The following is a 12477-nucleotide window of genomic DNA, read 5'->3' as shown; positions in this document are numbered from 1 at the left end:
GGAGAAGTGTCTGTTCATGTCCTTTGCCCATTAATAAACTTAAAAAATCTTTTAAAGGAATAATATTATCCATAAGATGGAAAACTGTATACAAACCAAATGTTTAATTATCAAGAAAAGTTTAACTAAACTATGGTAAAGTAATAAAACATAACTGCATATAGTCATTTTAAATGGTTATCTTGCTACTTGTCAAAATACATAAAAATTATATTCAAAATAATGACAATTCCAAATTGAAATATCACGTGCCCAATTACATCAGTTAACTATTATTGCATATAAACTACTTAAAAGTTATAAGTGGCTCAAAACAACCAAGCTTTTATTTGCTTACAATTCTGTGGGTTGACAGTTTGGGCTGGGTTTACTCATGTGATGCATGGTGTGTTAGCTGGCCTGGCCTGGGGTTACACAAGTGACTATAATCTTCTGGCAGCCTGACTAGGGTGGACGGTCTCAGATGCCTTTGTTCACATGTCTGGATTTTGTTACTGGCTGAAGGGTGGTCCTTCATCTCTGTACATGATCTCTCATTGGAGGGAGGTTAGGTCAAACTTCTTTACATTTTGGTGGCAGCATTATGAGAGGACAACAGAAGAGACTACAATCGTTTGGCCAAAGTCCCTCCTAAGGCCAGCTGAGATTCAAGAGGACAGGCAATAGGTTCCATATTTTGATGAAGAGAATACCTAGGTCACATTGCAAAAAGATGAGTGGTCATTAGTGAATTACACACTGATGATTCACAGCCAGTCCCACAGGAGCATTAAATCATATGTATGTATGCTAATGAAAATTGAACAAAGATCCAAAAGCTCTACCAAGTTGTTTTCTACATATTTTTTTCTGTAAAATTGTTAGTAAAATTTTAAAAAATAGAAAAGAAATTTATGTTCCAAAATGCATTCACTTGACCACATTAAAAGGGAACACAGAAGACTATTTTGTGTACAACGAGTGCTCATAAAAGGTATCAGACAAGTAACTCCAGGATCTTAGACTCTAATATCAGAGCAGATAGGGCAAGGACTGGATTGACTTTCCTGGTAGCTTCAAAGTTTTTCTGAAAGATTTCCTATAGTTTGTTATAGAAGAAAATGCTACATACTTTTGCTTATGAGCAAAGGTTTTTATTTAATCTATAACTTCTTAGTAGCATTGCCCTACACAACTAAAAACAGCTCCCACCATTATTTTAGAATTCCACTCAATGAACATGTCCTAACATTCTCATTTCTAAATATTTTTTACTTCACATTCATGTTTATTTGATACCCATTACTGTATTTATTTTACCATTTTGTTCTGATCTAGGATTTCTCCTAGATATATGGATATACAGCTCCTAAAACTTAGGGTGACTACAACTGAGTTCATATTGCCCCACAAGCTACTGCACTTCTTGCCTCCCTCCTTTAATGGCACCCTTATCATTCTACGCACATCCAGGCTCGTAACTCTGGAGTCACCTTTATTTCTTCCCTCGCAATCTCCTCTTGACATCAAGTTGGCTTCCTCAGCCAGCTGAGTTGACCACTGAAAATTCTCTTCTGGCTGCTTCCATTCTAATTTTCAAGAACCCTTGTCAATTCTTGCTTGATATAGCTGCTTCTCATCTCTTCATGATTCTTTTCTATGCCTCATACTGACATCTGTATTATCTTTTTAAAATAGATCCATCGAGATAACCTGATGAGGAAATAAGCACCATTAGTCTTCTAGGTCGTCACGCCCATGTGCTTTGTGTGCTTAAAGCTCGGACACCGAGTCTGAGCTCTTGGAGAAATAGAAGGAGAGGTAGAGAGTTGAGGCTGAGATGCATGTCTGTTACGATGTAATACTTTATGGATCAAAATGTGATCTGCGGACCACCAGCAACAGCAGTACCAGAGAGTATCCAGAAAAATGTAGAGTCTCAAGTGCTACCCCAGATATATTGAGTCACAATATGCATTTTAGCAAAATCCCTAAATGATTTGTGCACACAGTAAAGTTTGGGAAGAATTCTGGGGGGCACCTCTTGTGCAACACTTTAATCCTGTTGGCCTCACTTCTTACTCCAGCAGTAGGTAGGAGTGGTCAAGAGTGGCCAGCTCACCTATATATCTATACATTGCCTTGGCCTCTTTCGCTCCCTGTATCTTTCATTCCTGCTTCTAGGTCAACTTCCTAAATAACTACTGCACTCAAGTCCTTATTTCAGGTTCTACTTTCAGGAAAACCCAGGCTCAGATAATAAGAAAGTTAAGGGGGGCCTCAGCCAGCAGGGCAGCAGTGCTCTAGAGATGCAGAATCACAGCCGCTGGTGATGAGGGGAAAGCCCAGGGCCTTGGCAACAATCACCGAACTTTGGGGGAAACACAGGGGAGAATATTGGGGCTTGGTTTGTCAAAGAAGTGTATCTCACTGGAGGTTGCCAGCCCTCAAGGCAGGGCCAGCTTTATGGGTCTGAGATCTGTGCAGTAACACAGAGCCCCACATGCAGAAGGACCCCACACTAGGTTTAATGCTCTGCTGTCACTATCTTGAATTTCTTAATTTTTGAACAACGGCTCTGAAGTTTCATTCTGCCACGAGCCCTGCAATATGTAGCTGGTTCTGCTCAGGGTAAAAAGAAAAAGCAAAGCTGAGGCCATAGGCTGATTGACCTTGTCTTTAGGACACCAATAAATTTCCAGAACTCTCTCATATGATCCTAACAGAGTTGGGAGGGTGAGGAGAATTCCTCCCCAATACCACCATTTCCCACAAAACTGGGGATTTGCCAATTGTGGTAAATGGGGAATGAAGCAAATGTGATACCCTTTTGAAAAACAAAAGGATGTAACATTTCTTGTACTTCAGGTGTTACAGAGAAAATGCTTACCCCCTCCATAAAAATTTTATTTCAATCTTCTGTTTAAAACTCTATAGTGTTTCTTGCCCTGGCCAGGTGGTTCATTTGGTTGAAGCATTGTCCCATGCACCAGGGGGCTGTGGATTCCATCCCCAGTCAGGGCACATACATAGGTTGCAGGTTTGATCCCTGCTTGGGGCACATATGGGAGGCAACTGATTGATGTTCTCTCTCTCTTTCCTTTTCCCCTTTCCCTCTTCCCCTTCTTCTGTCTCTAAAAATCAATAAATATATCCTTGGATGAGGATTTAAAATTAAATTAAATTAAATTCTGTAGTGGTTCTCGATTTCCTAGAAACCAAAGTACAAACCCTGTGGTAAAGCATTCAAGGCTTTGCATGATCTAACACCACCCTAGCACTGCTGTCCAATTCTCTCTTGGATATTAAATTCTAGTCCCAGTAGCAAGTTTTCCCTACACCCTTGTCCCCCTCCCCCATCCACCCAGATTCCCTACCCACCTCCAAATAGTCAACCCCTGAGATTAGTTTCTTGTAAGAATACAGAAAATTTAAATATTTATACAAGCAAATAATACATACTTTATTTTCCTGTCTTACACAAAAGGTAGCATACCATGTTCACTATTATATCCATTCTTTTATTTATGCTACTGCCCTTGGCCTGGGATATTTTTCTATAGTATCTTCATCACTAAGTCAAGCAGTCTTCAACACCCATTGCAAACACCTCTTCTTGAAGCATTCTCAAATCCCTCTAGTTGCAATTAAAGATTAAGTTCCTGGAAAATTAAACAGGAACTTTGTAATTAAACTGCATTTAGCTGTTTAATATCTCAAAGTATCTTGGTTCTTATTCAGCATAACAAATACCAGAATCTATATATTAGGGAAAACCATATAAAATTGTTGTTATTTCACTGTTTTAACTGAAAACTGACATTTCATAATAGATTGAAATTTAAGTAGGATTTTCCCCTCACCTCTTTAGTTTCCTACAGGATTCTCTTTTTTCCTACCAAGAAGCATAGCATCTAGTGACCTATATTCTTTTATTCCAATACTTCCCATTAATAATATTAACTTTGTATGAATCTAAGGCTTTCTAGGATTATAACTGCCTTTTATTTCCATATTACATATGGTTCTTACTCAAGAGTAACGACCCCTCTTTTACTATCTCTACCATCCTTTTCACTAGTATGACCTGTTCACATTCTTATCACCCTTACAACCCACTGATTTTCTAAGGCATGAAGTCACTCAGACATTGCCATTGGTATTGCTTTCACCTATGTTTCTCTTGCTCTGCTTGCAAGTTCTAGATGAGGATATAGCAATAGCAGTTGATGCATCAAGCAGGTCATGCTCTCCATTAATCACCTCATAACTTATTCATGTTAAGAAAATTTGTGCTAAAATCCTCCTCTTGAAGATGGACTCTTAATGCCTAGCAGGAAGCATGCCCTCCAACAGTTTTGGGCTTACAGAGAAAAAATTCAGTGACCAAAAGGGAAGAAAAGAATATCAGTCCAGTTAGAAAATGTTTGGACAAGAATTCAGATTGTCCTGCCTGGCATTATATGCCCATCCCTGAAACAGTCACTGTGGCCAGAGGGATATAATAGTATTATTGCCAACTGCTATAACCAAGGACCAGGTTACTAACAGAAGAAGCTGGGGAGGAGGAGGCATCCTGAGTAGACAACCATATCAATCACTGCTCCATGTTGAATTGAAACAGATTCTCCTACCTGCACCTTCACTACTAGGTTTTGTTTTACCTCTTGTGTTACGAATACTTGTCACATACTTGTTATATAAATCAAGTTTAATCTCTTTCCCACAAGAAAACCTTCAACTATGTTAACAGCGCATGTTTCCTCCCTGTTTCTTCCCTTCTCTAGCCAGCGACCTCACTGCTGGTTTCCCCCTGGGTGTCTGGCCATTCCTTCTTTTTCTCCTTCTCTGGTCCTTCTTCCTTGGCCCTTACCCCACCCCAAGATGTTGGCCTTCTCTGGATTTTTCCTTAGCCCTTCTCTTCTTTCACGACACATTTCTCTCTGGGTAAATTAGACATTACCACTAGCACGCCACCCCAGCACTTTGGACTCTTCAGTACTCCATGTTTGTTTGTTTGTTTGTTTGTTTTTTAAATACAAGCAAAAGTTTATTTAGAAAATCACAAAGGTAGAAGAAATGAGCCATGGAAGAAGAGTCACCTGGGCTGCATGGGCTCAGAAAGGAAGTTACAGAGACAAAAGAAGGGCCTTTGGAGCTCAGAAAAAAGGAAGCAAAGAGACACACCTAAAGGAAAAAGGTGTGGGTAGCTCTAGAGAGAGAGGGAGTCGCCTCCTGCTTTTTCTGTGACAGAGTTTACGTGTCACAGTTACATAAAATCTTGCAACACCCCTGCCCCTTAAAAATTTTATAAATTATTTAATCACTTGTAAAAGCTAGGATTGCATTTATCACATAAAAGATAGATGGTGTCTTAGTCTGTTCAGGCTGCTATAAACAAAAATACCATTGACTGGGTGGTTTAAACAACAAACATTTGTATCTCACAGTTGTGGAGACTGAGAAGTCCAAGATTAAGGGGCAGACACATTTGGCGTCTGGGGAGACTCCTGGTTCATAAATGGCAGTCACAGCAGAAAGGGCACTAATCTCATTCATGAGAGCTCTATCCCCATGACCTAGTCACCCCCCAAAGGCCCAGCCTCCAAATACCATCACACTGGGGGTTAGGTTCAACATATGAACTTTGGGGGAACACAAACATTCACTCTCTAGCAGCAGACTGCTGTGACTGAAAAAGTAAGTGGTTTCTATGCCTGAAGTCACAAGAAGTTAGGAGGTGCTCAGTGCAGTGCTAGTGTAGACGCTCCCCAGCTCCATCCATGACCATGGTCCTACTACAACAGATCTCCTACTATTTCCCTGCACTTCATTAAAAGTACTGTCATACCTCAGTGACTGTTGGCTTTAGAGCTCATCAAACTCTGTGCTTGTCTCATTTTGACGAGAAAAAAAATGTTTCAGCATTCGGCGCTTGCTCAGGACTCGTCGCACTTGTTAGAACTCTATGAGTCACGATGCCACCTGCAAGGGAAAGTGCTTCATCACTTATCATTTGCTTGGTGCTCATCAGTTTCAGCATTTCGTCGTAAGTTCCGGAATGAATCAACAAGTACCGAGGTACCACCATATTTTGTAAACCATAAAGCGCTGTGTAAGCATGAATTGCTAACAATTAATCCTTAGATTTTTCTATCTGGACTTTCTGAGATTCTCTCTTCTGCTGGCTTCTGAGCCTGTAAGCCCCTTTCTGGCTCTTTTGCCCTCCAGCCTTGGAATGATGTCCCTGAAGCCCCTTTGTTCTTTTATAAAACATATACTGATAGAAGCAATTTTACAACATAAGCAAAAATACACAATGATTGCTTCACCTTTCCTTTAGTAGGTTTTTCCTTTCTTCTATTTTTATCCATTGTTCTGTGTTTCAAGCTCCCAACCCTGGGAGAAATCCATCTGCCTAGCCCTGATTACCTTGAGCTACCTACCCTAATCCCACTTTAGATGTAGAAAGCAATTCCATTTGCACTGTGTTTGACTCACAGATGAAAAGGGATACACGTGAGCTTATAACAATCTTTTTTTATGGAGTTTGTCTTAAAGTAACAGTATGTACACTGACAGTGGGAGTGATAAATCAGTATAACTTCTTTGAAGGACAATTAGAAAAATATATCAAAATATCTTTTAAATGTTCACATCCTCTGACAAAGCAATTCCTCTTTTAGAGAATTTCTCCTAAGGAAACTATCAGTGATAATAATCCATGCAATCATGTGATAGAATCAAAGATGACCAACAAAGCCTTCTTTGGAATCTCAAAATTATTGATTGATTAAATTGATGATTATATGTCTACGTAAAAATTACTGATGTTGCAGAAATGCATCAACTAAAATGAAAAAATTTTCAGTATAGCCAAGAAAGTAATTTATTTTAAAAAGTGCATATTGTGCTATTATTTTATTTTTGTTTCTTTTAAAAATGCATAGAAGGATTCTGGAAAGGTTTTCACTAAGGTTTTTATAGATAAGTGAGATTACAAGGCTATGATTATTATAGTCTCTTCTTGCTTGCTCATGTTTTTCTATTTTTCTCTCAAGATCACCAAGTATGGAAAAACAGTTACACTCTGTTTTGGAAAAAGTTCTCATGTTACACCCTGACCATCTCTACTCAAATAACTGCAGAACTATCAAGAATTTCAGGTTTCACAGCTTGATGCTCTGATGCAGACAATTTGCCCTAATTTCAACAGATTTACCTATTTGCTAAAGGAATGAAGACTGCAAACCTCATTGTCTGCAGAATTCAGTAGTATTTTATTAAAATTTGACATTATTTCCTTTAAAAAAAAGAGCTCTCTACATTTACTTCTTTAAGATAGATGGCAAAATATGGCAAAATGTTCTGTACATCCTAGATTTTCTCAATTATAGCCTCTGTCTTCATGGTTTTTGAAATATCATTGACCTACAATAAAATCATTATCGTTGCCCTAGCCAGTTGGCTCAGTTAATTGAAGCATATTCCTGTACACCAAAGAATGTTGAGGGTTCAATCCGTGGTCAGGGCTTATGCCTGGTTTGCGGGTTTTGTCCCCAGTTGGATGCTAACGGGAGGCTGCCGATTGATGTTTCTCTCTCACGTCAATGTTTCTCTTTCTCTCTCACCTTTCTGATCTCTCTAAAATCAATAAACATATCCTTGGGTAAGGATTCTAAAAAAATCATTATCATCAGCAATCACATTATTGAGTACATACAATATGCTAAACATTATATTATGTACATTTTGTGTATTACTCAATTTGAAATTCCCAGCCCATTTTGAGCTTTGAGGCAGCTCAAATATGTATATATTTTAAGTCAGATTTTATTATTAGCCTCTGTGGTAGATAAGTGTAAGTGACCAACTTAGCACTTCACTTCCCCATTTTCTAACAATACACTGGAAAATGGGGATAATGGGAATATAGAACTCATAGGATGTCTGTGAGTTTTAGCTAAGTGAATACATGACTATCACAAATAAAGCTGCTATACACATTCATGTACAAGTCTTTGTATAGATATATGCTTTTCTTTCTCTTGGGAAAATAGCTAAGAGTGGAATGGCTGGGTAAGTTTTAAATTTTAGCCATTCTAGTGAGTTTGTACTGGCTACTCACTGTGATTTTAGTTTATCTTTTACTAATGGCTAATTATGTTGAGCACCTTTTCATATGTTTATTTGTCAAACATATATCTTCTTTAATTAATTGTCTATTGAAATCTTTTGCCAACTTTCGCATGGTTTGTTGGTTTGCTTATAATTGAGTTTTGAGAGTTTTTATATATTCTGATTCAAGACGTCTATCAGATATATGACATGAAAATATTTTCTCTCAGTCTTTGCTATGCCTTTCATTCTCTTTACAGTGTCATTGGAAAAACAAAAAGTTCTGAATTTTTATTAAATCTAATTTATTCATTTGTTTTTTATGTATAGTACTTTTGGTACATATCTAAGAAATCTTTACTCAATTCACCAAGGTTAATGCCTATCTTTTCCTCTAAAAAGTTTGTAGTTTTATATCGAAGATCTATTTTGAGTAAATTTTGTATATGGCACAAGTATGAATTGAAGTAAAGTTTTGTGGGGGCTTTTTGCATATGGATATCCAGTTGTCTCAGCACCATGCAATGACAAGACTATTATTTTTCCACTAAATTGCCTTGCATCTTTGAAAAAAATCAGTTGTCCATATATGTATAGATGTATTGCTGGATTATCTATTTTGTTTCACTGATACATTTTTCTAATATTGTTCCAGTACTACATTGTCTTGATTACTGAAGTTTTATAATAAGTTTAGAATTGGATAGTGTTAGTTCTCCATCTTTGTTCTGCCTTTTCAGTATCTTTTTGCTTTTTCAGGTTCTTTGCATTTCTGTGAAGTTTAGAAACAGCTTGTCAATTTCTACCATAAAAGGCTGATGCAATTTTGATTAAATTGCATTAAACCTTTGGATCAATATTAAGTCATCTGACCCATGAACACAGTATAGCTCTCTATTTTATTAATTTCTTCAATTTCTCTTAGACATGTTTTGTAGTTTTCACTGCATAGGTCTTTTGTCAGGTTTATCACTAACTATTCAATATGTTTAGTGTTAGCATTGTAAATGCTAATTTTTAATTCAACTTCCAATTGTTTGTTGCTAGTATATAGAAAAACAATTGATTTTTGTCACTTGATCTTGTATTTCAGAACTTAGCTAAACTCACTTACTCTAAACCCACAAAAGAATTAAGAGATTCCATTGGATTTCCTACAGAGATTATCATGTCATTTCAAATAAATAAAGCTTTACTTCTTCCTTTCCAATATGGATGCCCTTTATTTCTTTATCTTGCCTTACTGCACTGGCTAAAACCTCAAGCATAATGCTAAGTAGAGAAGAAAAGCATTCATTTTTTTCACCATTAAGTGTGATGGTATTTGTAGACTTTTTGTAGCTGCCCTTTATCAGGTTGAGGAAGTTCCCTTCTAATCTCATTTGCTGAGAGTTTTTGTCAGGAATGAATATTAGATTTTTGCCAAATGCTATTTCTGAATCTGTTGAGATAAGCATATGTCTTTTGTTTCTGAGTTTATTAACATGGCAAATTACATAACTGATTTTAAACCAATTGTGCATTCTTGGGATAAAACCCACTTGCTCATGATGTATTATCTTTTTGTTCATTGCTGGTTTAACCTGCTAATATTTTTAGAATTTTTGAATCTATGTTATAAGGGATATTGCTCTGTAATTTTCTTCTGTAAAATCTGTTTGGTTTTGATATCAGAGAAGAGTTTGTATAATATTTATTTCTTAAATATTTGGTAGAATTTACCAGTGAAGTAATCTTTGCCTGGAGCTTTCCTTGTGGAATGGCTTTTAACTACAAATTTAATTTCATTAGTAGCTATAGGGCTACTCAAGTCATCTATTACTTCTCAAATAAACTTTGGTATTTTGGGTCATTCAAGGAATGTGACCATCTCTTCTAAGTTGTTGAATTACTGGCATAAAGATGTTTATATTATTCCTTCATTATGCTTTTGTTATCTGTAGAAGATGTAGTGATGTCACGTTTTACTCTTTATGTTGTCATATATATTAACTATACATGTGGCATAAACTCCATAATGCATTTTTTATTATTTCATAATTATTTTCATTACTTTTATTTTTAATTGATTTTTTTTTAGAGAGAGACAGGAAGGGAAAAAGAAAGGGAGAGCAAGAGAGAAAAAGAAACGATTTGTCATTCCACTTATTTATGCGTTCATTGGTTGATTCTTGTATGTGCTCTGACCGGGATCAAACCTATAACCTTGTCCTTTTGGGATGATGCTCTAACCAGCTGAGGTACTCAGTTAGGGCATTATTTTCATTTAAAACATTAAATTAAATTATCTTTAATTTAATATAAAAACATATAATTAAATTATCTTTAAAAGAGATTTAAATAATAAGAAAAATATCATATATTTACCAGTTATCATTTCCAATGCTCTTTATTCCTTTGTGTAGACCTATAATATATTTCCATATGGCATCATTTTCCTTCTGTTTGTAGGATTTTTTTCAACATATCTTAGAATGCAGGTTGGCTCAAGGTGATTCTTTCATCTCTTATATGTCTGAAAAAGTCTTTGTGTTTTTTCCTTTTCCTTTTTTTTTTTTCTAAAAAATTGAAATATATTTCACAAACCATAATATTCACTGTTTAAAAGTATATAAATCAGGGGCTGGCAGTGTGGCTCAGTTGATTAAACCATCATCCTATACACCAAAAGGTAGTGGGTTCAATTCCTGGTCTGGGCACATACCTAGGTTGCAGGTTCAACCCCTGTTCAGCATGCATACAGAAGGCAACATATCACATTGATGTTTCTCTCTCTCTCTTAAATCAATAAAAACATATACTTAGGTGAGGACTTTTTAAAAAGTATATGATTCATTGGTTTTTACTATATTCACAAAGTTGTGCAATTATTGTCACTATCTAATTCTAGACCATTTTATCACCTCCCAAATATCCATTCCCATTAGTAGTCACTCCCCATTCTCCCCTCCCCCTCAGACCCTGGTAAACACTAATCTACTTTCTGTCTCTATGTCTTTCATTTTTGAAAGATATTTTTATTTCCTAAAGAATTCTATGATGAAGGTGTTTTATTTACAGTTCTTTAAAATATTTTTTCACTGCCGTCTCATATTATTTTTAATTTTTAACTTTTCATTTACAGTTGACATTCAGTGTTATTTTACATTAGTGTCAGGTGTACCACATAGTAGTTAGACATTTATATTGATATAATTCACAAAATGATCACCCTGTTAAGTCTAGTACCTATCTGGCACCATACATAGTTATTACAATATTATTGACTATACTCCCTATGCTGTACTTTGTATCCCCATGACTATTTTGTAACTACCAATTTGTACTTCTTAATCCCTTCACTCAGCCCCCAATCTCCTCCCCACCAATCTGGCAACCATCAGTCCATTCTCTATATATGAGTTTGTTTCTGTTTTGTTTGATTATTTACTTTGTTCCTTAGATTCCACATATAAGTGAAATCATATGACATTTGTTATTCTCAGTCTGATTTCATTTAGCATAATACCCTTTAGATCCATCCATGTTGTCACAAATGGTAGGAGTTAACTTTATGGCCACGAAATAATACCAACTCTACACAAACTCTTCCAAAAATATCAAACAGAAAAGAATAGCTCCCAGCTTATTTTAGGAGGCCAGGATTATCTTTAAAGTGAAACAAGACAAAGACACTATAAGAAAAGAACACTATATGAAAATCCCTCATGAACAAAAATTCTATATAAAATATTAGCAAATTAAATTCAACACCTTATTAAATGGATAACATATCATATGACCAAATGAGGTTTATCCTTGGAATGCAAGGTTGGTTTAACACTTGAAAATCAATCAATATACATCAACATATAAGCTAAAATTAATAACTGTATGCTCATCTATACAGATATCAAAAAAGCATTTAACAAAATTCAACATCTATTATTGTTTAAAAGATTTTATTTATTTACTTTTAGAGAGAGGAGAAGGGAGGGAGAAAGAGAGGGAGAGAAACATCCATGTGTGGTTGCCTCTCACGTGCCCCCTACTAGGGGCCTGGCCTGCAACCCAGGCATGTGCTCCGACTGGGAATTCAACCGGCAACCTTTTGGTTCACAAGCCGTTGCTCAATCCACTGAGCCACACCAGCCAGGCTCAACATCTATTCTTGATAAATACTCTCAGGAAACTAAAGTTAGAAGGAATTGTCCTCAGTCTCATAAAGGCCATCTGAAGAACTCTATTGTTCCTGTCATAATGGTAAGACTTAATACTTCCCACATAAGATGAGGAGTCAGATTTCTTCTCTTATCACTTTAATTCAACACTGTACCAGTGTTTTAGCCAGTGCAATCAGGCAAAATAAGAAATAAAACCACCCAGAATGAAAAGTAAGAA

At 36.3% G+C, this 12477-nt stretch overlaps 1 long non-coding RNA gene across 1 annotated transcript; it reads right to left on the bottom strand.

Moving 5' to 3' along the window:
- Positions 1 to 579: 579 nt before the first annotated feature.
- Positions 580 to 10631, bottom strand: LOC129073979 (uncharacterized). Its single transcript, XR_008529482.1, has 3 exons — positions 10465 to 10631; positions 5831 to 5964; positions 580 to 692 (listed from the first exon to the last, which is right to left on the bottom strand). It is a non-coding gene; the product is annotated as an uncharacterized LOC129073979 (long non-coding RNA).
- Positions 10632 to 12477: the final 1846 nt, after the last annotated feature.

The sequence above is a fragment of the Pteronotus mesoamericanus genome, unplaced genomic scaffold (genome assembly GCF_021234165.1).
Source record: "Pteronotus mesoamericanus isolate MK-2021 breed Mesoamerican mustached bat unplaced genomic scaffold, CSHL_Meso_final contig_44, whole genome shotgun sequence".
In the NCBI taxonomy this organism is placed as follows: Eukaryota; Metazoa; Chordata; class Mammalia; order Chiroptera; family Mormoopidae; genus Pteronotus; species Pteronotus mesoamericanus.
The sequence above is the reverse complement of the archived record's forward strand: the minus strand, read 5'-3'. Positions and strand labels throughout refer to the sequence as shown.